Source organism: Rutilus rutilus, assembly GCF_951802725.1.
Source record: "Rutilus rutilus genome assembly, chromosome: 6".
In the NCBI taxonomy this organism is placed as follows: Eukaryota; Metazoa; Chordata; class Actinopteri; order Cypriniformes; family Leuciscidae; genus Rutilus; species Rutilus rutilus.
The window spans coordinates 49,953,617-49,975,517 of NC_140214.1; positions in this window are offsets into that span (position 1 = coordinate 49,953,617).

The window sequence follows — 21,901 nt, forward strand, 5'->3', positions numbered from 1 at the left end:
AATCGAAATTAATCGCATTTTAATTGCATATAAATTAGGGCTGTCAATCAATTAAAAATAATTGTGTTGAACATGTTATTGAAATAATGTTCAAATGTTCAAAGGGTGAGCATTGAAATAATTGTGCCTAGCAAATAATCAATACAATACAATTGAACATTATTAAATTATTGAACATTATTAAATTATACATTTGATATTAAACATTAAATTATAAACATTATTTACACTTGCTTTACAGGTTTTTAACATTACTTTGAAAATGCTGAAATTTAAAGTTTGAGATGTTTTTCATCTGTTTTAGAAAGTATTTTTAGACTTTTGTTTTTTTCAGAATAAAACTTGTTTTACAATCTTGAGCATGTGTTATATTTTTATTAAATGTGTTTAAGCCATTGCTGCAAGTAATTTGACAGTTAACAATATTTTAGTGTACAGTTAATCACAAATTCAGTCAGCATTGTCATGACTCATTATCCCATGATGAAAGGTAATACGGTGAAACAACGTCACGATATCAACGTTGATTCAATTTGCAAAAGCGAAGCATAATTCATCATTGGTTCAACAACGTCGACATACAATCTTTATTCACCCATATTGAAAGAAGAGACGGTGAAACAACGTCACGAAATCAACAATGAAACAACGTCACGATTTCAACGTTGATTCGTTTTGCACAATCGAAACATAATCCAACATTGATTCGACCTTGGTCCCTTACGTTCACCGGTGAATCAACGTTGAAATTGATGTTTTTTATAAGTAAATGTTCCAATCAATGATCCAGGCAGCGCCAGCGCGTTCTCGTCTCCCTCCTTCATTTTAACGGCTCCAGGTTCAAAGGTCAATACGGAATGGATTCATCTGCGTTATTTTTTTTAACGCGTTATTTTTTCTCAGATTAATTAATCGAAATTAACGCGTTAATGTCACGGCCCTAATAATTTCATAATGTTTTTTGTGAAGTCAGACTATATTTGTACATGTGTGCTGAGCAGAGAGCTGGTAGAGTTATAGTTAGCTTAGAGGTAATGTTCATTAGCAGAGAGATCCAGTGATGATGCTTCAGATGTGTAGAGTTGCTCTTAGCGAGAGAAGGGATGTTTCAACTGAGGCAAATGTACCATATGTATATCACTAATGTATACACTGAGAAATAGTTCTTAATGTGGATAGAGGATAGTGCCATGTGAAAGCATGGGGTAAATTCCATTTTTAAACGTAAGGCAGAAAATCATGTTGTATACCTAATGCTTATAAGGACGCTGTAAGTCTCTCTGTGATGTATATAAGCTCAACTTTACTGTACCACCTCAGAGAAACATAAAGGCATGAGGGCGTGAGAGGAAGGAGGAAACATAGAGATGATGGGGTGAGGAAGGAGAAACCGTTTACAGCTAGCATGATGGGGGGAGAAGATCAGGAATGGGGAATGAAGACCTCCTCTCATGTAGCCTTATATTCTCATATGCCTGTTTCTCTCTGACTGACACATGACACATGTATAAATAATAAATCTCTTGGCAAAAGTAACTGGTGTAGCTTCCGTGATTCAACAATAATGGAGGAAACACCGGGATGTGTGTGTACAGGGATAAATGTAAAATGAAAATTTCACTTTGTGGCCCTGAGATGTCGGCAAACGCATGGAAACGTAAAACTCACAGGGGTCACGGCTATGACTTTTAGTAGAGTGGATGAAAAAGAAAACTGTGAAAAAGGAGTGTACGTTTTTTGAAGAACAAATTAAAACAACTGTAAATTATTTAAATTGTTACATTAATCTAGTTTTGTAAGCTAAAGAAAAACTATATTTTGTTAAAGGAGCCCTCACAACTGGGCCTTATGCCTGTGCTTTTGGACGAGTGCACCCAAAGCCCATGATGCTGTAGTGATGCTGTATTATAATAGCAATCTCCACCTGCCTTGCTAAATATAAGGACATATCTGGTACATTTTGTGAGAATAGAACCATATGACATGTCAGCAGAATAAAAGGCATTTTTAGTTTTAGAGAGGATATTGCAAATCTGCGTCACTCCCCCTAGCTAAATATAGATCCATCTGCCTTCTAGCTTCATTATTTCAGCTGGAAATGATTAGTTATCATTGTTCTGTGGTCGCCAATCTGAACAATTTAGGGATAAATCCACCAGTTTCTGCACTGGGAGGGCTGTGTCTCTGCTTTCTGAAGACAGCTGCACTCCCCATACGGAAATGTAATGACATATATGTCCCTATATCGCTAGTGACGCCATCATATATGCTAAATATAAGACAATATATTGCTATCACATATATACATATCTCTAGATATATGTTTATATAGGTTTATAACATATATAAATTTGCCATATTGAATGAGTATATTGACATGTATTATTATGATGTATATGATTATTATTTATATAATACTGTATGTTTTGACCATATATGTCACCGATATGTTTAATTTATATATGCCAAACTATTTAAACAACATACATACATTTTACATGCCTATGGTTTCCTTATTCATTCCTTGTTTTCCTTATTTGAACAGTTTGAACTTTTATCAAGTCTACACATCCACATTTCATTTCAATTTCTATCCCATTTTCGAATCTTTTATAAATAAAATGTATTATTTATTATTATTTTACCTCTTCTTAACCGGCTCATAAAAACAAAACAAATACTACACAAATTCTATTTGAAAACATACATTTAATTTTTTTCATCAATAGCCATATATCAATATCTATATGTAAGAAAGTATATACATGCACTACATATGCAGATGCATACAGAATAATATACAGTTGTGTTTGTCTTTAAATTAAGGACCCTAGATTTTTTGAACGCATTTCTCTAACTCAGTGGTTCTCAAAGTGTGGTACGCAGGCTCCCTCTAGTGGTACGCAGAGGAATCACTGAATTTCGCACGTAAGATCAAACCGGTGTGCTCAGTCTTGGCTGGTCCCTGGAGCGTACGATACGATTACACTGGTGTAGAACGGTCAGTGCATCACGTGATCAGCTGCTAAACTCAAATGTGCTTTCGCAGTTGGCTGGCGCTGAGCCAGAGACGGACGCGCGCCACTCAGGCGCTGTCAAATATCACAGTTATTCAGTGTTTTTAACCACATATGTTTATTTTGGGTTTCAGACATTTAAATTCACATAAGTACCAAAAAAAACAATACATTTAGAATTTGTAAAATACACACTGATGTCTATGGAAGCGGAAATAATAATAATTTCCATTATAATTAGCCGACACATTTTATTCATATCAGATACATATTGTGTAAATAACTTTAAAGTTAACTCTATTCTTCTCCCAGTTCACCGGCCACTTACTTTCATGTATTTCGGGAGAAGTGGATGAATTTACGTGCTGTAAATCCAACAGATCCGATTCTCTGAAAAGTGGCACAAACTAACATGGCGGCGCATACAGCTCAACTAACGCGATCGTTATAAAGGTGTTTAAACAACATAACACTTCCACTTGCATATATTTGACAATCGGAATATCAAATATTTCATGCCATAGCTAACAAATTTGTGAATATAAAAAAATATATAAAAAAAGAAATAAAAGCAGATCATTAGTCATTCAGGGCTATTGTGGCCGCGGTGTGTCACGTGACAAGCAATGACGCGTCACCATGGAAACAATAAAGTGATCAGTTCTAAAATAATGATCGCCTTGAAAAACTCACGGGGGTCAGCCAGAATATTTTAAATGTACGTTTAAAAAGGTTAAATATGAATACACAGCCTGTCTTTTTTTATTAAGTACAGTACGTTTTTTTTTACTTAATATTTTAAGTACAGTAGGCTACAGTTTTTATTTCATTTTTAGGTGCAATACATTTGAATTGAATCATTATTTAAGTTTTTTATTAACCTGTATGTAAGCAGCACAGTGCAGTGTTAATGTTTAAACTGTGTTTTTACAATGTTCAAAGTGGCTGACAATAATACAGATTCTTGAGCTGTGCATAACTGTAGCTGAATAGTTAGGCCTACTACGCTACTGTATTTTCATATAGGTCATTATGGTGGTACTTGGAGAGCCGAATATTTTCTGAGGTGGTGTAAACAGTTTGAGAGCCACTGATCTAACTCATGCAGCTATGTAAACCTGGGTTCTCCACTAGCATTCAAAGAAAATAAACTTTTGGTGCTTTCAACAAAGCTTGGCAGAGCTGCAAAAACTGATGTCACTGATGTCAGACATAAAAAAAAAAATTAAACCGTTACTTCATAATAGTTAAGAAAAGTCATAATGTAATCGCATCTGTGCTGTTCTAAAGGCATGTACACACATTTGTGTTCAATTGCTGAGGCATGTACAGCAGTTAGGTGAGATAGCACCTTCTTGACTGGATGAAAGTGTAGAGGATTTTGAACACAAGCAGAAAAGCTGTGCTTCCCCTCCTCAAAAAAGCGACCAATAGCATAACAAGTACTGCCATTTCCTACATCTGTCACTATGAACGTTTTAACCGAGAAGAATGCGTTGTCAGTTTTTATACGAACTACAGTTGAATTTCTCTTCTTTGAACGGTGGTGTGCCTGGGAGTGAACGATCGCACCATTGACAAACACTCGATTATAATATTCTACAACCTGCTTCTCTACCCTATCACCAACACTATGCAAAGCAATGTAGACATCATGTGCCATAATTTTTTTCTTGGATGGTCCAAAAGCTGTAACTCCCAAACACCTCACTGCATGCTTTCGCTCTTGTTTTCCCCTCAATAACTGCCCAAGAACAGCACTACACTCTGAGGAGGGATCTTTCAGTGTTTGACTGGGATACAGTGGAAGTGCTTTTTTCATCCAGAAAACTTTGTATATTTGGATGGGCACAGACTGGGTGCTTTTCACCATTTCGATCAACTCCATGTTATAGGCCTCAAATTGAAAGGCAGATTGGGCCCATAATGGCCCCCAATTCTGGACACTTCTAGAGAGATGAAGGCAGAGGTGAACATTGTAGGTGACAGTGCCTATACCATAAAGGGGCTCCATCTCAGATACAAACTGGTGAAGAAGGTCCTGTGCTTCTAAAAGCTGCTGAGATGAAATCGATGTGGTCAGCAGCAAAGCTATGCCACTCGCAAGTTCCAGCCAATGATTAGGTATCTCTCAGGTAGAATCCCCTTAAGAATGGGAATACTGTAGGAAAGTAGCCACATCAGCCATTCATGGGCTTTCCAGTAACGCCTTTCTTTTATGGATCGAGGTGTTCTGGAGACATTACTTGGGGGCTTTATTTTTAACAGTAGTATGTCAATGTGTGGTATGGACCTGCCTAAGTACCAAGGAGATTGGTGGTTTTCAGAGTCACACCATAGCGAAGTGATAGATCTTGTAACTCCAAGGAGGACACTGTGCATGTAATCAGGGACACATCCCTCAATTATATCAAATCCAGGTAAAAGGGACAACACCAAAGGTCCTTTCACACCTGCTGAAGGTGTGTCCGTCTCAACAGCCCTCGTAACTAGCTCCAAAGTCTGACTTTGACATCTAAGTTCTATGTTTTCCTCAAATGGGTAAACCCTGGCCTTTCCCCGACCGCGTTCGACAAGTGTTCCTTTCTGAAGACAAAAAGAACATCCAAACTCCCCATTGAACTGCTTAAAGTTCTGTAGGAGTGGACGGGCAACAGAATCCCTTACAAGTATTAAAGCATATACTTTGCTGGTTCCATGTACACCATCAGATGTAACCCAATCAAAGCCACGCTCATGTAGATCAGTGCACTCATTCACACATGGGTCAAGATAGATGTTCATTGGGGAAACCACAATGTTGTTAACATAATATGGTCAGATCTCAGATCGGGAGGTAGTTCATTTAAAGTGCACAACAGGGGCCATATGGACTGTGAAGAGGATTTGAATAAAGGTACACCATCACAACTAAAGGTGGTTGAAAAGTAGAAGCAATCATTTAAAGTTGTGAAGGTTTTCAAGGTCTTTTTATAGAGCACACCATCACATACATCAACCAAGTGTCCATTTACGTCATCCTTGTTATTGACGGTCAACTGCGAAAACTTGTGTTGTTCAATAATATTTCGTAGTTGTGCTTCTAGAGGGAGAACAATAAAAAAGTTTCCCGATTTCACGTGCTCCTTTGCATCAACATGTTTGCCGCAAATTCTGCAACCTACTTTTTCATCTTTTGTTTCCATTAAGACCATACAATCTGAACAGAAATGCTTGATAATAATATAGTCCTTATAATCATTCATGTTTTTGTAGAAGTGATGTTTAGTAGTTGACACTGAGTGTTTACCGGTGATAGCATTTATGACTTGAAGCATGTCTTCTAGTGCTTCATCTGGCACACCATGTTTTAATTTTAGCGCTAGGAGGAGCAACTCATGCTCTTTTCTATTTTGTTCATGTAGTGCTTTCTCACTGTATTCTGACACTGTCCATAAAGGAGATACATGGCTTTCATTGCTGGGTGTTTTCTATGGAGTGAATTATGTGCCTTAATTAAACAAACAAATACAGCATTTCGCAAACAAACTCGATCAGCTTTGCAAAGGAAAACTCGACTCGCAAACAAACAGAAAGCAATGTTCAAATACAAAGGTCAATTTGAGCGAAAACGCAGTGGCGTAACAAATATTGTGTTTTACAAATATAAATAAATTAGCCTAATATTTCACAAATAAATACAAACCATCCTACAAATTGTATGTAACCTTTGAACAAATACCAAACTTTGTGCACACAAATGCATATCTGTCTGTTATGATTGTGTGACACTTGGCTCGATTTTATCACTAATGTGTCCAGGCAGATTTTCTCACAAATGCAGTTGAGCAGCTTCCTCTTCTAAAACAGTAGATGGCGCTAAGATAGGGGATTAATTTAGCGCTAGTCTCCCGGGAGAAGCACTGGTTTGAAACGCGTTTGCCTACAGCTGAGGAAAATGAGCGGTGAACGGGTGAGTTTCTGTCTTACTGTATCTATAATAAACATCTTGAGGTTTTCCATTGCAAAATGTTTATTGTGGTCGCATTGGCAGGAATGGTGGCAAAATGCGATCATTTGGTCACAGTCTGGACCCCTGACATAACTTAATATGAACTTCATAACTTAATATGAAAATCAACTGTTTTTTCAACAGTACTTTTATTTATTTTTAAATGTATACTCATGCATACACAAACATGTACTGTATGTCTACCTAAACGTTTTCATATGCGTCTCTCACTCTGCTTGCAAGTGTATCTGTGTTACTATGGTTACCAATGTAGCGGATTAATTTCGAACTGTAATCAAACTGACTGGAACTACCTGTGCATTAAACGGTTTTACTGCACACCTTCCAGCCAATCAGAATCGAGTATTTAAACAGCCCATGGTATAAAAACATGTACTGTATGTATATTCTGTACGCATTCTCCTTACATTCAAGGATCCATCAGGTGCATCCAGATCATCTTGCCTGTCATCAACTTCTGCAAAAACCTGAAAAGAAAAATATTTAAAAGAATAAATAAAAACCTTTACAGATCATTTACAGGTTATAAGAAAATTATGTAGCTGTGGGAAGAGGGTTGTGAGAAAAGAAAACTGGAGTGCTGTAATAATGAAAAAATACTAATGTTCAAAATATTATATTTTCTTAGAAATAAGCCATAGTTTTGATAATATAACTGATGATTTGTGGTTTTTGGCAAAGAACACATCACTTCACATTGACAGGCTAGATCAACTTCCTTCACAGTGCAGCATCAACATTCTCAAAAAGTAAATGTTAATTAATAACATTTTTTGTTTTACGCCATTTTAACACATTGTGTGTCACTTTGTGTTAATTGTGCATTTTTGTTAATTGTACAGATTCGTTCACGAATCACCGCTGTGTGCTGAGCTCCTGCTCGATTGCTCCTGTCTGCCTTGCTGCTGAGTGGTTTGCGTCTGTATGCTCCGTATTGCTTTCTGCTTTCTGTAATCTTTATTTACTATCATTCCGTGTTGTTTATATTGATAATTATATCTTACTCATCACCACACATTAATCTGACATCACTAGCTTCTATCTAAATCCTTATCACTAGCACAACACGCTAGTAATTTCGCTAGCCTGCACAACACGCTAGTATTCAACTTGTAGACAAATGATCTAACATTCTGATTAAATATTTGTAAATAAATGTATTTTGTTCTTCAAATACAATGACATTCACAAACTGACAGTTTGCCACCCTTATTTCTATTGATAGTAAAAAAAACGACACAAAGATAGAGAAGAGTTTGAAGGAGATAGTCAGTTCGACAGGATGAAAAGAACATTATTAAATTACTTTGGACCACCTGTCAAAAAAGCTACGACTAAAAAGGCAGAGGATGATGATATGGGAAAACAGGACAAGAATGAGGAGGAAAATTAGCAGAATAAAGAACAACCTGAACAGTCTAGAGAAAGTGAAGATCAGGGAACTTCCAGCAATGCAGGCTGCATTCTCCCCAGCTGCTGGACAGAGGAGCAGTTCAACCCGTTCTGTAAAGGCCATCCGTGGCTAAAGAACAGAAATATGGCAAGCTTGGATGTGATGCGTGTGGTAGTATAGGAAGATTAGGATTACACCATCATATGAAGGGATCAAGGTTGGCCAAAGAATGGTTGGAATTTCAAATATGCCGTAGTGGAGACACAAGGGAGGCACAAATGGCATCACTTCGGAAGAAAATCTGTCAACATAAAGGAAGCCATGGACATTAGACTGCTGATGACATCATGAGAAAAGCAAAGGAGGGTTACTTAGAGTCCAGTGTTCAAAGACAGAAGACAAAGACACAACCTTTTGTTTTTATTATTTGCAATAGCCGACCCCAGGGGGTTAAATGAAACATAAAATAAATTATTTATTTAATTTAGTTATTATAGATTATAAAGGTTTTTAAACATCTGAAAGGTCATCTAAAGCCAGATGACCTCTATTTTATTTATTGTTTTCAAAATAGAGTCCGCCCAGTGAATTTTGCCCATTTCCACCAACGTACATTAAATAATGCATTACAACGTACATTAAATTAGGGATAGTTCAATTAGATCATTATAATTAATTTTTTGAGAGATCTTGTAATTTTTGTGACATTTTGTTGTGAAATGGGGAATTATGCAGCATTATTACAGTTTTTCTCAATTGTTTACACACATTTTCTGGTACTTGAGACACAATGAGCACAACATGTAACTCATGCACCAACCCCCTGAACCAATCCTGCTAAACTACAAGCACAATTCCTGCTTTACACTCTAACTGCAGGTCTAAAACACACTTTTTTCAAAACACTACACACAATTCCCTGCTTTTGGCACAATTTTCATGCAGAAAATCTCCATTCAGATACACACACTGACTCATCACATGGGCAAACACCCGTCACACAGTTTTACAGTTAGCAATCAGAGCTTTAGCATGAAAGGGCCACAGACCGAAACAGAATAGAGGATGCAGCATAGTTTCTGTAACTGTATACAGTGAATACTTCTGTTGTTTGTATGCAGACCACTGTATGTGCAGCTTTGTGTTGGTTGGGATGTACACTGTGTACATTGTTTTTGTGGGAAAAATAAAATATATATGTTACCGTGTATTTGTGTGTTCTGAGTATAAAAACAATATTCTCAAATATTTTACAACACACTTATGTATGTACTGTCTGTATTAAGTGTAACACTGAACAAAACAAAGGCCTAAGTCATGATGATGAATGGAGAAGAAGTGTTTTACACTCATCATAGTGTTTTACAGTGAGCACATCAGTGTTCAACTGGTTCTGTCTATTCATATGATGGTTTGTGTGTGTCATTTGAAAACAAAATACCATTTTGAGAAGAAATAACATTGTTTTGAATGTAAAGTTTCATTTTGCAGGAGAATTGAGGGGTTTTGCCCAGTGTGTGTGTGTGTGTGTGTGTGTGTGTGTGTGTGTGTGTGTGTGTGTGTGTAGAGTTCTGAGAGCATGAGGCATGCTTTCAGAAAATGTGTGTAAACAATCCATCCAAGATGGCGCCTATGTACACGGCGAGCCGTCTGCTGCTCTCGGCTTTGTTTGTTATATGGCTGTTTTTATGTGATCTTCTGTCCCGCAACTATGTTGAGTCTCTCACATATGATCGCCAGACTATCTTGGATATACGCAGTTCCTGTGTAGGAGTTCTGGACACTAAATTGGGCTTTTTAGCCGACCATACATACGGATCCCTTCTATTGCCTCTGGATGTCTCATCAAGAAAGCGTCGGAGAAGACGCGGTAAACGCGGGGGTGTGATTGTCAGAATAAAGATACTTGTGAGAGCTGGTTGTCTAGCTGCTCTCAGGTCTCATCCTCGGTCACAGGTTACGGTATCTGATCGCTTCACGGCGCGGTTTCGGCCAACCCTGGCGTCGCGTTGGCTCAGGCAAATCGTGACAATCTCCCCTGCTTCTACTTCTGATTCTCTCGGCTCGCTGGTTCAAGAGGAAATCATCCACTCACGAATCACTCTTCGACCGCGCTACGGGGGCGCTAATATTGCTAACCTCTGCTTCTTGGGAAAAGCAGCGGTTCCACATACTACTCTACGCTCTCCAAAATCTGCGCTGCTAAATGCTCGTTCTCTGGTAAACAAGACGTTTATCCTCAAGGAGTTCATCACAGATCATAATCTGGACCTCTTGTTTATTACCGAGACTTGGATGAAGGTAGGAGACCTTAGTCCTTTTTCTGAACTTGTTCCAGCCGAGTATTATTATTACAACGGCCCGCGAGCAGCTGGCAGAGGTGGTGGACTAGCTGTCATTGTTAAAGAATCGTTCAGATCTCAATGTCGACTACTATATACCAGCCCTTTCTCAAGTTTTGAAGCACTTGTTTTACTTTTGAACTGGCCTAAACCCTTGGTATTAGCTTTGATCTATCGAACTCCACATCTAATCAAAGACTTCATAGTGGAGTTCTCAGAATTTGTAGGTGACTTGGTCACTAAATATGATCGCATCCTTATCTTAGGTGATCTAAACGTGCACATATGTTGCCCTTCGAAGCGATTAACCCCTGAGTTTTTAAATATTATGGACTCTTTTAACCTTCAGCAGTGGGTTTGTTATCCCACACATATTCATGGACACATACTGGATCTAATTCTATCATATGGGTTTCCTGTAACTGAAGTTGAAGTTGTTGATTCTGCTATTTCTGATCATTTTCCTATTCTATTTAAAATGTCTCTTCCTCTGCTTACTATTGCACCTGTCTCGAATACCACACAAGCGCGTGCTTATTTGCCCAATTTTGAAGTAGACTTTATTAAATTTTATAATGAGGTCAATCCGCTACTCTCTTTAGAATCCCCACTACCTGACCTTGATGTGGAGCATCATTTCTTGCTCCTAAATACGGTCTGGGAAGATACTTTAGGTCTCACTGCTCCTTTTAAGTCTTTTAAGCCAAAAGTTAAGTCCAATTCTGAGCCATGGGTTGATTATAGCATTCGCTCGTTGAGACAGTCATGCAGGAAAGCAGAAAAAAGACAAATTGCAGATCTCGTACGAGATCTTAAGAGACTGTCTATTGGTGTATCAGAATGCGGTTAAGAAAGCTAAGGCTTCATATTTTACTGAATTGATTGAGAAACATCACCGCACTCCAAAAACACTTTTCTCTGTCATTCATTCTGTTCTAAATCCTCCAATAAACTCTCTCCGCTGCCCGTCTTTGGCACTATGTGAGGATTTTGCTAGTTACTTTGGCCATAAAGTTTCTAACTTGAGAGACGAATTTCAAGTCTCCGATCAGGAAATACCGACTGAAATGAGTTCACCTACTATTTGGACCTCTTTCAATTCTGTCTCTTTACATTCGTTAAAGGAAATTATATTTAAACTCAAACCTTCCTTTTGTACATATGACACCTTACCTCCTCGATATCTGAGACAATTATTTGACACTGTCGGTCCTGGATTGGTTTCGTTATTTAATAAATCCTTGCTTGAAGGGGCTATACCTTCTAGTCTGAAAATTGCCTCAATTACACCTGTACTAAAGAAACCCTCACTCGATGCCTTCATGTTATCAAATTTTCGTCCTATATCCATTGTGCCGTTTATTTCCAAGGTTTTAGAACGAATAGTATTCTTACAGCTCCAGACTTTCTTAAATGACAACCATATCTTTGAAAAATTTCAATCAGGGTTTAAAACTCTGCATAGCACAGAAACTGCCCTTACAAAGGTTCTTAATGATATTTATATGGGTACAGATTCGGGAGATTCCGTCATTTTAATAATGTTAGATTTGTCTTCTGCTTTTGATACTGTAGATCACACGATTCTCATTTCTCGGCTGGAGTCTTACGTTGGCCTAGGGGGCAAAGTTTTAAGCTGGTTCAAATCTTTTTTAACTAATAGACGGTTTTCTGTAAAAATGGGATGTTTCTCCTCTTCATTCCGACATTTATCTTGCGGTGTGCCTCAGGGTTCTGTCTTAGCTCCTGTCTTATTTTCTCTATATCTTCTTCCTCTGGGTTCTATTTTTAGGAAACACAATGTCTCTTTTCACTGCTATGCCGATGACATGCAGATTTATATGCCTTTGGCTAAGAAAAATAAGAGTGCTCTTCACAGTTTGACAGCATGTCTTGATGAGGTTAAAGCTTGGCTTACCAACAATTTCCTATTCTTGAACTCAGACAAAACAGAAGTTATTATGTTTAACCCCTCTGAATCCAGGCAAACACATGATTTTGACCTTGGATCTTTAGATCTATCTCTTGCTCCACAGGTACGGAATTTAGGGGTGATTTTCGATAGTTCCCTTAAATTTGATAGGCAAATTAGTGCTGTTATCAGATCTAGCTTTTTTTATCTTCGCTCTATAGCGAAAATCAAATCCTATCTCCCGAAACGTTCGCTGGAGACTGCGATCCATGCTCTTATTACCTCGCGCCTAGATTATTGCAACCAGCTCTATTTTGGTATATCAAAGTCCCAAACGGCCCGCTTACAGTTTGTCCAAAATGCTGCGGCGAGATTCCTGAAGGGAAAGAGGAAATTCGACCATGCCACCCCTCCTCTCTGTCTGAGTTCAAGTCATGCCTCAAAACGTATTTATTTACTGTTGCTTTTAGTTTACAGTGATTGATCCATTCTAAACTGTGTAGTATTATTTTTTTTACCAATTTTTATTAATGTTATTTACTGTATGTACAGCACTTTGGTCGGCCAGTGGCCGTGTGTAAATGTGCTCTATAAATAAACAAACTGAACTGAACTGAACAATCGAGAAAAACTGAAATAGAAGTTTTAGCAGTGCCGTTCAGTCTGAACCATCGTATGTGTGTGGAACAAGACTCACACACTCTTTAAGAGCAATGATATTAGACACACTCACTTTACCGTCTCTAATTCACCGGTTACATCACTTGCCCAGCGCGGCACCGACCCCACATTCACTTAGGGTGGGTAACAAGAAACACTGAACGTGTCCGCTCAATGCAGCGTGAGATGAACGAGCTAGTGTGTGTGTGTGTGTGTGTGTGTGCGTGTGTGTGTGTGTGTGTGTGTGTGTGAGTGTGAGTGTGAGTGTGAGTGTGAGTGTGTGTGAGTGTGTGAGTGTGTGAGTGTGTGTGTGTGTGTGTGTGTGTGTGTGTGTGTGTGTGTGTGTGTGATTTAGTTTAAACCCGAAATGGTAATTAATACATTAATTAACAAGCATGTACTAACGTGTAGTTAAGACGGTATATTCATGCAGGAATTTATATGACTCATGTCGTAATTAAGGTTAGTTCCTCATTAGTAGGCTGCAAATTTTGCTGACATTAGCCTGATACTAACTTAACGTTATGCTAGCAAATAAACAAGTTTTTGCAGAGCTGTGATTGAGCAATCCCACTAACTGTAAAAAACGTACAGTGAAAAACACAATTTGTAAGAGTGACGATTGGTGGCACACTAAACATTTGATTTGGCTCTTTAATTCTTTACTAACTTTATGTAATATTAAGTTAACGTTACCTTCATTATCCGACTGCAGCGGCTCATCCTGGGGGCTTCTGCTCTTATTGGTTCGTCTGGTAACTTTTGTCCTTGGCATGATCTGTATTTAAAGGAGAAACTAACTCTAGCGAACTCTAGTCACTTCTTCGCTGATTTTCCCTTTTGTTGTCGCATGTTTTCCCCACGAGCTCCCCCTACAGCTGTGGGAGGGCGTATATTTCACAACACAGTCGTAAATAACTCACTTGCGGCGGCCTCCTCCCCCTCTCTACCGCTGCTCATGTGCGTGTGTTTTGATCGGAGCAAGCCAACTGTATCGTGTGGAGCTAGGTCTACCGAGGTGAGTAATCTGGTAATACATCATACATGCGTGTGTGTTTATGTCGAATTGCCGTAAAGCAATTTGTGTTTCGCGCTCGTTCTCGTTCTAGTTCTCGCTTCTCACGAGACTTCCAATTTCTATCTTGCCGGGACGGTAGTGCCCAAAGTTGCAAGGTTGGTTTTCCGCCTGGGAACGCTGGGGGGAGCGGGGAAAATCACCAATATCACCAGAACAGGTTGTTTAACCATCCAAAAGATTTCTAGACAGTTTTATTAAGTTAAAAAAGTTACCAAGTTCTCCTTTAAAAATATTGAATATGATAAAAAAAAATTAAACAATAAAAAGATCATAACTAAAACATAAGTTATTTGTCTGAAATTAGCACCTGGGATATAACCACTATTGTATAAGGAGTCAGAAAATCAATGTTTGCATTTGCTCAGATGTCATATGGCGGCCATATTGAAGTTTAAAAAATGGCCGTCGTAAATTTTAAAATTGTATTATCTCGACTTCTGAATAAGCTGGAATGTTGATTTTTACTGATAAACCCACACTGTAAGGGTCAAGGAATCCAATGGTGCTAGTTAAAAAGCTACAAGATGTTACCATATTAACCCATAGATTGTTTTCTTGCAATCTTTGTAATGAAAAGTTATCTGTTGAAAGAATTTATTTGCAGTGATGTTTCGAGCCAATGGCTCTTCCTCAGACTTGCTATATCAGAAGTGTCATCCCTTAAGAACATTGTTTTACAGAGCATCTAACACATGTATAGTAAGTATTATCTTCATTTTACCTCAGAAAATATGTTATACATTTCAACAACATATTTATACATGTATGACTACAGCTAACTAAGCTAGCTAATATTACTGTATAGTGTGTGTCATATATGACTTTTGCTCCTCAGACTTCTGATATACAGGGATAGTTGTTGTGGAACACACAACATATTATATCAGCTGTGTCATCCCTCAAGAACATTGTTTTACAGAGCATCTAACACATGTATAGTAGGTAGCCTATTATCTTGATTTTTTCCTCAGAATGTTATATTTCAACAACATACATTTATGCCGGCTGCTAACAGGTCGCTAACAATACTGTATAGTACGTGTCAGTGTCATAAATGACGATTGTTTGTAAGAGTATTTTTCCCCTACAAATTAGCCTACTTTATTGTTAGCTAACACTAGCTAACTAGCTAGCTAACATTAGGCTACTGTATGAAGCCTACATTCATAATTATTAAGTTGAGAGCATGTGTTATCATGTATCATCAAATTACCCTTTCTAGTTAGATAACAACACCAGCTAGCTTGATCATATTTTATGTCTTTGTGAGTGACAAGTCACAAGGTAAAAAAGGGGTATGTCAAGCTGAGGAGTCCATTAACTGGAAGCAGTGCATTTTCTGCCAGTCTGATGATAAAAAGAAAGGAGTCCTGGTCCAACACCCTAGATTAGAGTCCTATGGGCTCATTCTTCAGGTAGTTCAAGAGAGGGCCAGTTTGAATGATGGGATCTATGTCCAAGTACAAAGGCGACTACAGAACTGCACACCAGAAACAATGTGCACAGAGAAGGCAGTCTGGCATCGCTCCTGTCACTCAAGTGCAACTAAAAAGGTTGAAATACAACGTGCAAGAGACCGCAATGCACATGCTTTAGCTACAGGACACTACACTGCCAAAAAGCGTGGACAGAAAAGAAGAAGCAAAGAAACGGCTGAGCCAGACCCCTCAACATCTGGTTCTTCATTGCCATTCACACGATCCCATACAAATCCACTGGATAAGGAAGACTGCTTCTTCTGCCAAAAGGACAATGGCCAGCCACTGTACCAGATCAGGACTGAGAATGCTGGTAAAGATCTCAAAGATGCTGTGGAGAGGTCCCATAATACTGCACTGAAGACAAGGCTGAATACCTGCATCTCACCTGGTGATGCACATGCAATCGATGTGAAATACCACAAATCTTGCTGGAGAGAAAATGTGTTCCACGCTCTTCCGAGAAACTACCACTAGCAAAACTGCAGAAGAACCCTTTCTACAAAGGTTGAGTCTTCTTGAGCTGATGTGGAAACACGAAACTAAGCCTACCTTCATATGGATGACATTGAAACCACTTATTTCAATTTGATTGGTTCAAATTGGTTTCTTGGAAACTCATGTATCTGCATTCAGCAGAAAATGGCTGAAAGAAAGAATCCTCACTGATTTGCCACACCTGGTGTATGTTCGTCCAAATAGAAAGAAGCCAGCAGTCCTCTACTCCCCAGATGCATGTGAAGAGGACATGGTTGCTACCACATTGACAGCTGGCAAGGAGGAGGAGAACAGCATGAAGACAATCTACAAAGCAGCACAGGTAATAAGGAAAAGTATTGCAACCTTTACCAAGACCAAGAAGAGAAATGTCATAAAGGTATCTAGTGACATTGGCGATGTTCCAGCTGAACTACACACCTTAATATATTGGATAATGGTTGGGCCTGCTGAAAAGCTGCAAACTGAAAAGAGAACCAGAGCTGTTGACCGAGCAACACTGACGGTGAGCCAGAATGTCATGTATGGGTTCAAATTCTGTGCACAGGTAAAGTACATGCCGAGCAGTGAATCAGCATCATTCAGGTCACCCCAAGCACGAGAGAACCACAGGTTCTTGGACTAGCACTGACTGTCCACCATGACACACGCAACAAGAAGCTGATGAATCTTCTCAATGCTCATGGCCGTGCCCTTCTCATGGAAACTGCTTTGGCCAATGCTGTTGTAGAAAACATCAAAGCGCACCAAGGCCTCTATGTACCACCATTCCTGAAGAAGGAGACCTTTGTGTTTTTTGCAGTAGATAACACAGACTTTGCAGAAGACACTCCTGATGGAAAAGGAACCACTCAAGGAACGATCACTGCAGTGTACCAGAAGGTTGATCCTTCTAAAGAACCTGTTGCAGAACCTCTATCAGTCACTCCCTACTATGTAGAGATGCTTCACTGTGACGAGCCAAAACCACAGCTTACCAAGAGGTCAGAACAGTTTGCCATCAACCAGGGGATCTCAGAATATCAGCTGACACAGCTAGGATGGGTTTTTGCATCTGCTTTATCAAGAATGAAAGCAGAAGAAACTTCCAGCAACATTCCAGGCTGGGCAGGATACAACTCTGCTAGTTTTTTTTTACCCATATTGTGGATGTATTTCAATGGGATGATAAAAAAACATGGGTTTTAAGGAACATGGAATATTAAATGCGAACAACTTTTCATTGCAATGATATTGCAATAAAACAACCACACCAGGTAATTTTTGACCCACTTATGCATCTATGGGTTAATGTGGTAACGTCTTGTAGCTTTTTAACTAGCACCATTGGATTCCCTTACTCTGAAAATGTGGGTTTAGCAGTTAAAATCAACATTCCAGCTTATTCAGAAGCCGAGATATTACAAATAAAAGTTTTACGGCGGCCATTTAAAAAAAAAATTATATGGCCGCCACATAGACATCTGGGCAAATGCAAACATTGATTTTCTGACTCCTTATACAATAACCTTTCCAAAAATTTATAGTTTAGCAAATCCCCCCAAAATTCCCACAAAAATATATAGTGAACCTGACTATACAGTACAGTTGCACTTTACTTACTGAGTAAATTGTAAAAACATCTGCAAGAACATACCCAGTATTTAAGATGTGCCATGACATTAGGGAAAACTGTTCCTGCGGGGTAGTTACCAGGTAAGTGTAAGGTAAATTATTTGATAAACCCTCTATAAATGGGTGTAGCAATGAACAACAACTATGTAAGACAAGGTAATTTATTGGAAACTACGTCTTAATTTCAAGATAGTAATAAATAAACATGGACTGTTACCAACATAACCCTAGGATAACTACAAACCTAACTTGAATTGATGGGTAATACTGGAGGTGTTTCTAAAAATAGTCTGCCTACATTCTGAGGAAGTACACAATTAAATCTGAGTTATTACCAACCTAAACAGGTAACAAGTACACAGTACTTTGTTGAGTTGATATTCAACAGTGGTGTTTTTTTCCCTGGTAGTTTCTCTGTAATTGCATACTAATCACCTTAAGTAATTACACACTAAAATACTATAATTTACCATATGCTTACCAGGTAAATACCTAGTAATTAGTTTGTAGTTTCTCTGCATTTACATACTTGTTACCTGTGGTAATTACCAATAAACAACTATAACTTACCATGTATTTACTAGGTAAATACCTAGTAATTAGTTTGTAGTTTCTCTGCATTTACATACTTGTTACCTGTGGTAATTACCAATAACCAACTATAACTTACCATATATTTACCAGGTAAATACCTAGTAATTAGGGGACTGTAAAAGAAAGGGTTACCAAATCCTTTTGCACTATTTTCATTGTGTTCCACTGTGTTGCTGCAGAGTTCAGTTTCACACGCACACACACACGCACACACACACGATTTAGCTATTACATTTGTGTTGCGGTTATGAGGGGGTCCTTGGAATTTTTTCTGCCTTATGCCCTTCCCTATCTCCAGATAGTTTGAGAACCCCTGATCTAGAGGACCTGGGTCTCAAAGTCAATTAGACCAAGAGTTAGCTGTCTCCCAGCCAGAAAATCTCTTTCCTGGGAACAGAACTAGACTCAGTGTCGATGACAGAGCGGCTTACGTCACAGCGCGCGCTTAGTATACAATGACTGGCAGCGTCTTTCAAAGCCGGCAGCGTCACCCCTCTCAAAAGATTTCAGAGGATGCTGGGCCTTATGGCCTCAGCCTCAGCGGTGCTTCGACTGGGCTTGCTTCACATGCCCCCACTTCAGTACTGGCTGAAGATGCGCATTCCGCGTCATGCGTGGACTACTGGACATAAGCCACGCCCATTCAGGCGGGACGTGACGTTCGAGGGCACCCGCGCCCTCATTGGTGCGAGCAGCCTCTCGATAGGTTGCAGCAGTTGCCACAGAGCGCTAGCTGCCTTGCCTAGGTCTGCTCTATGCAGCAAATGCGTTTTAAATTAATTAAAAATTAAGGATCATTTTTGGCTTCAGTATTCTCGAGAAAAGGGATTTTCCCGTAGCGTAAGCTAGCTTACGCAACACTCGTTCCCTCATCGAGAGAGAACCAAGGTTAGGTTGCTTTAGAGACTGAGTACAGTTGAGACACTTTTTGTGTTTTGATTTTTCACACAAAAATAGATACTGAAAAGAAGTGAATTTCCACATGACATTACATTAGCTTGTAGACTAAGATATTATCAATCAATAATACCCATAAGTAGTTTATATTTAGTGAATATATTCATTAAATATCACAAATATCAAATTTTATTTTCATTTGTGTCCTATGCTGGCTAATTACGACGTTTAACCTGTTATCGTAACACTGAACAACTAAACAGTGTGTTTGGTAATAGAGCTCTATCACGGGGACAGTAGATACACGTGTGTCTCAACTGTCCTCCGCTTGCCACCTCGCACATTTCTCTAGATTTTGCAATGACCTTGCATGACACAATACCATGAAATATGCCAGTTTTTTTTTTCTTTATTAAGGACCATGTACAATTTCCAACATAAATGTTACCATTTGATGCATTGTACCAGAGTTAGCGACGGGCTAATTTACATCTGCAGTCCATTAAAAAAAAAAACATACAAATTACACTTTTTGCATGCGTGTACAAAACGGTGTCATCTGCATATAATTGTATATCAACACCGTGACAGTGCTGTGGAAGATCATTAATATAAAGGCTAAAAAGTAAAGGACCTAATACAGATCTTTGAGGCACGCCCATTGTGTTTTTCATATAGCTGGAGCGTGCATCTTTGATTCTAACACACTGCATCCTATTTGACAAATAAGATGAGAGCCATGCTAGTGTTTGTGCTGAAAAATTTAAATTAGAAAGCTTGGAAATAAGGACATCATGATTCACTGTATCAAAAGCTTTACGCAAGTCCAAGAATACAGCGGCTACAACTCCTCCCTTATCAAGTTGAGTTCTTACTTTTTCTGTGAAGTGCAAAACGGCTGTTTCTGAGCAATAGTTCTTCCTGAAGCCAAATTGCAGAATTAAAAATAGAGGCAATTTCAACATTTTCTTCAATTATCTTACCCTGAAATCTGAGATGTATATCTCTTGTGTGAGTCTGTTCTCGCCCTATGAGGTTATTAATATTTTTCCAGGTTTCTTTACTATTACCTTTAGTCTCATTTATTACTTGAGGATAAAAACGTGATTTGGCTAATCTCAGTTCCTTAACCACTTTATTCCTCAAACCTTTATAAATTAAAATATCTGTATCTCTTTTAGACTTAATAGCTTCTTTTTTTTTTTTAAAGCTGAGTCTCTACACTTCATCATTTTATCACAAATTATCACTAAACCAAGGTAGATTAAATCTCTTTCTGAGTTTTCTCTTGACCTTAACAGTAAACTTCTTTCTAACAGAATCAATTTTTGTTGTAAATAAGTCACAACCATGTTCCACATCTTCTGTTGACAAAATATCATCCCAGACCAAATCATTCATCTCACTGTCAAATGCAGGTTGTTTACTTTTAGGGACACAAGACATAATGTCTGTGTAATATGGTGTTATATTCTTAAATCTGTTTTTAGTTAATTTCCTTGATACTAGGTGTCATAGTGATGTTACATATGACACTGAAGCTTCGATGCGCGAATCACATAAGCGACACAATTTGTAGTGAAGCCCCGTATCGAGGCGTGTATTGGTTTACTAGAGTCACGTGATCGATGACAAACGAAGCCTCACTTTCTGTCCAGTCACGTGCGTGTTTTGCTTTGGGTGTCAGAAGGCTCGAACTTCAGATCGTATTTAACGAGTCATTGTTGCCTCAGTCTGGTTGATATTTACAATTATTGATATTGACATTTAATAACAGATGATCCTATCAGACAATGTCCTTATTCATTGTGTGTGTGTGTGTGTGTGTAGAGAGAGAGAGAGAGAGAGAGAGAGAGAAGGCCTACATTAAATCTTATTGAATCATATAAGCTTATAAGCTATTATATTTTATTGTCACACTTTAATGGGAAAATGAATTTATTTAATAAACAAATCAAACACAAACATGTAAGGCTTTTATTTGTGCACATAACATTGAAACTATGGAGTGTGTTGTGGTTCTTCATCTGCCAGAGCTTCTAACACAGGCTTCTGGCTGCTTTATTTTAAATAAGCACCAGATGGCGCTGTTCTCTGCGCTGTTCTCGACACTCTCGAAGCTTTGAATCTTTTCCCGGAACAGTCAGGGGAAAGCCTCAGTGATTCATGAGGCATCATTTCCCCATCCCTAAGGTGTCATGATTCCTGTCTTGTGTTCCTCTTGTCTTGTTATTTCCTGTTCTGTGCCATGTTTTGTAGTCCTTTGTAGTTTTCTAGTTTATTAGTCTTCCCAGGTGTTTCTAATTAGCCACACCCCCTTGTTATCTTGTTTAGCTTGTTGGTCCCTGTGTATTTAATAGAGTTGAGCCGGATACTCGGCTGAAACGAGTATCCGGTACGGATAAA